The following is a 4,577-nucleotide window of genomic DNA, read 5'->3' on the forward strand; positions in this document are numbered from 1 at the left end:
AGAGAGGGATGGGTTGTGTAAGGGATTGTTGATTTTTGGGGTTGTTGTGTTAGAGAGGTATGGGTTGAGTGATGGGTGTACTTGACATGTACTTGACCATTGATGGGATTGATGAGATATGTTAGTTAGAGATTCTCTCGAAATTGTAAATGCGCAGCGTTTTCTGGAGATATGCGCGGGCCCACAGCTCCTAGCTTGGGTATCTCCTTGGTGCGTGAGATGCGGCGTTGGAACTGCAGCGACGACGCGATCGCTAGGGTACAAGTCTCAGGTTGAGTCGACTCAGGTTAACATGGTGTGACTCAGGGTCGTGAGTAAATGCCGATTACAGTTCGCGGGTCATCGGAATTCAACAGGGAGGATCGCGGGAATCTACGGAATGGTATGGACTAAGATACAGGCCTTACAGTAATGCATCCTAATGACAAAATAAAAATTGACTTTGTCAATTATGCCCTTTTGATTGAAAAATGTAGGCGCTACTTACTAGCGATTGGTTAACGAAATATTCACCATCAAATAGGGCGAACGATGGAAGTCTATATGGATGACATGCTCGTTAAGAGCGTTAAAGCTACAGACCATTTCGCCGACCTCGAAGAAATGTTCCCCATCCTTCGAAAATACCAAATGAAATTAAACCAGAGCAAATGCGTCTTTGGGGTCAGCTCGGGAAAGTTCCTCGACTTCTTGGTCAGCCAACGTGGAATTGAAGCAAATTCTGAGAAAATCAAAGTTCTCCTTGATATGCAATCGCTAACAACGACCAAAGACGTTTAGAGGCTTAGTAGGAGGATTGCTGCCCTCAATCGCTTCATGTCCCGAGCTACAGACAAGTGTCTCCCCTTCTTCAAACAGTTAAAGGGGAAACAAGTAGTAAATTAGACAGAGGAATGCGAGGCGGTTTTCCAGTAACTCAAGTATACTTAGTATCGCCACAGCTGCTCTCTAAACCAGAGCAAGGTGTGTCCTTACTACTGTACCTGGCCATTTTCGAGGTAGCAATTAACTCGGCCTTAATCAGAGAACGAAGGAAAACAATTCCCAGTGTACTACATTAACAAAGCTTTAGTTTCGATCGAGACAAGTTAGCTCTGGCTTTGGTCATCTCCTCTCAATGCCTGCGACCATATTTCCAGGTTCATACCATTGTAGACCTGACCAATTAACCACTACGACAGGTGCTCCAAAAACTAAAAGCTTCGGGATGACTAACAAAGTGGGCAATTGAGTTAAGCGAGTTCAACATTAGGTTTCAGCCTCGGGCGACCATCAAAGGTCAAGCAATGACAAACTTTATCGTCGAGGTAACTCATATGCCCAAGCAAGCCACCGACTTACCTGGGTTAGAGTTCGTTCCGAAGGTAACGCCCAACCAATAGTCTACCGAAATGTCCAACTCCCAAACTCATTCTAACCCACCCAAGTGGACGCTTTATGTTGATGGCTCCTCCAACTTTAAGGCAAGTGAGGTCAGGGTAGTTCTAGAGACCTCAGACTCTACATGTATGCAATATGCCTTAAGAATCAGATTTTAAGCCTCTAACAATACATCGGAATATGAGGTCTTGCTCGTCGAATTCTTATTAGCAGACAGCATGGGGGCTCAGCATCTTGAAGTCTTCAGCAATTCACAATTCGTCATCAATCAAATAATTGACGTATACCAAGCCATGAAAGAACGTATGAGAGCGTATCTTCAGAAAGCTAAAGAGTTGATTGACAGCTTTCAAAAATGTAACGTCACCCTGATCCCTCAGGCTAAAAATTCAAAAGCTGATATGTTGGTAATGCTCACCACAACAGATGAAGATGATATCCCGAGGTCTATCCCAATCGAGTTCCTAGCAAAACCGAGCATCAAGAAAGCTAACAACACCACTATCCTTCTAGTCGATTCAGGACCAACTTGGATGGATCCAATCATCAATTATCTCAAAGAGGCCAAGCTACCCGTAGACCGGATGGAAGCGTAGCGACTGAAAACTAAAACTGCCCGGTACACCATACTCAATGGTGTACTCTATAAGAAAGGATTTTACCTTCCTTACTTGAGGTGCCTCCGATCAGAGGAAGTAGAATATGCCCTAAGGGAGATCCATGACGGAATCTGTGGAAACCATTTAGGAGGACGAGCATTACCCCATAAGGTGATCCAACAGGGTTACTGTTGGCCGACCATGCAACATGACACTCAACAACTCATCCAGAAATATGATAAATGCCAGCGTTTCACGGACACACCTCGGCAGTTGCCCGAGGAGATTACTCCCATGGTGGGGCCATAGCCGTTCGCTTAGTGGAGAATCGACATTATTGGTTTGTTCCCTATTAGTAAGGGTCAGACTAAGTTCGTCGTCGTGGTGATCGAGTACTTTACAAAATGGGCCGAAGCGGAACCGTTAGTAAAGATAACCGAGCAAAAAATCATCGACTTCATCTAGAAGAATATAATATTTAGGTTCGAAATTCCTCGGACCATGGTCTCTGACAACGGGAAGCAGTTCGACAACAAACAGTATGAGGAGATGTGCAAAAACCTCAGTATTCTTAACGTTTACTCGTCACCGTGACATCCGCAGGCAAATGGGCAAGTCGAGATAGTCAACAAAATCATCAAGCACCATCTCTGAACTAAGCTCGAGCACGCTAAAAGAGCATGGGTTGAAGAAGTCCCTAAAGTTCTCTGGGCCTACCAGACTACTACTCGTACAACTACTGGGGAAACCCCCTTCTCCTTAGCCTAGGGCGCAGAACAGTCACTCCCGTAGAAATTAGACTACCTATGGTCCTAACAGAATCCTTTGATGAACAAGTCAATACCGAGCTAATGGCCTTGAGTCTCGACCTTCTCGAAGAATAAAGGGAACAAGCTCGGATCTAGACCACTGTTCGCCAACAACAAGTGATGCATTTCTACAGTACACGGGTAAAGGTTAGAAGATTCTGAGCTGGCGATCTGGTCCTTCGGAAAACCTTCCAAAATACCAAGGAAACAGGGTCAGGAACCTTGGGCCCAAATTCGGAGGGTCCTTACATAGTAACGAGTACGAGCCGACCTGACTCATATCGATTAGAAGACGTAAATGGCCAGGTCCTTCTGCATCCTTAGAATGCCGAACATCTCAAGATCTACTATCCTTAATTTAGTTTGTTTCTTATCGATCAAACTTTAGTTAACATAAATAGAGCTCCGCTACGATTTCTACAGTTTGTTACCCTAGCAAGATCCAACCTAGATCTGATCAATGTCCGATTAATGTCTGATCAATGGCTGATCAATGTCCGACCTATTTCTAACCAGTGTTTGACCAATGTCCGACCTATTGGATCTGACCAAGGTTTGATAAAGGCCCAATCAAAGTTTAACTAGAACTCGATCTAAAAATTAAGTATTAACTGTAAGTTGTGTTCGAGAAACTGGGTTTAAGTTCAGCCTACTGTTACAAAATCAATGACGATCTACTTAACTCAGAAATTCAGAGTTCAAGACAATTAACAGAAGTAGCACTTTTATTGGTGAAAGCCCAAAAGGCATGATTACAGGATTACATTGGTTATAGCCCGGGAGGGCACATTTACATCAGTCTACATCAGCTTGAAGCTGAAAAAGGGAAAGATATTGCAAAATCGAGGAAGGCATTCCAAAGAAAAAGAAATGTGGTGCAGAGCGAAGGAAATACTGCTTTACGAAAAAAAGAAATACTGCTCTACAAAAGCCGACTTTCAAGCCTCAGCCTCGGGGGGCTTCTCGGGAGTCGCTTCATCGCCTGACCCATCGAAGCCTGACTCAAACTCGAGGTCTAGCTCGGGGAAGGTCACCTTCATAGCCTTGACACAGTCGGCGTAACCCCGATGATAGAGGGCATTTCTGTCCTCCATGTACACCCGAGACGACTCGAACTCCTTGACCGCACTTTCCCGAGCTAGAGCAAGAGCAACTCGGGTCTCTGCCTTGAGTTCTTCGAGCTTCGCTCGGTCTTCATGAGTTTAGCCTAGCATTCCTCGTACTAGGCCTTGGCCTCCTCCAGCTTCGCCACAATCTAGGCCTTTTTCTGCAGAAGCCGCTTCAAGAGCTATCTTCGTAGCCCCTAGCTCGGTCTCTGCAGTTGGGGCCCAAGCTTCCGACCGGGCGACCTTTGATCGGCCTCAGCCACCAGCTCATGCATCTGAGTGAACTCATCGCGCGCCTTTAGTACGCATGGGGTGAACTATAAAAAGAAAAAAAAGTTAAGTACCAGCAAGTAACAAAGAAATAAGACACAACCTAACTTAAGAGAAAGTTATACCTCAAGAAGGCCCATCGTCACGTGTGCCAGAGCCGATTCCATGGGGGAATCGAACAAATTGTGAAACTCCGCCTTCGACACATGGCGGTTAGCCCAAGGGAGGATCTCCTGGACAATTCGGCGATGACCCTTGGGCGAGCACCCTCCTCTGCCCTTGTGGACCGAGCTTTCGTGGGAAGCTCATTGGCCCCATGTGCCTCAGCAGGAGCAACCTCTTCTAGGACGATCGTCCCCACCGCCCTAACAACACCAAAGGAGGCCTCCACCTCCGTTCCCTCTCCCTCCACT

Source organism: Magnolia sinica, chromosome 17, assembly GCF_029962835.1.
Source record: "Magnolia sinica isolate HGM2019 chromosome 17, MsV1, whole genome shotgun sequence".
Taxonomy (NCBI): Eukaryota; Viridiplantae; Streptophyta; class Magnoliopsida; order Magnoliales; family Magnoliaceae; genus Magnolia; species Magnolia sinica.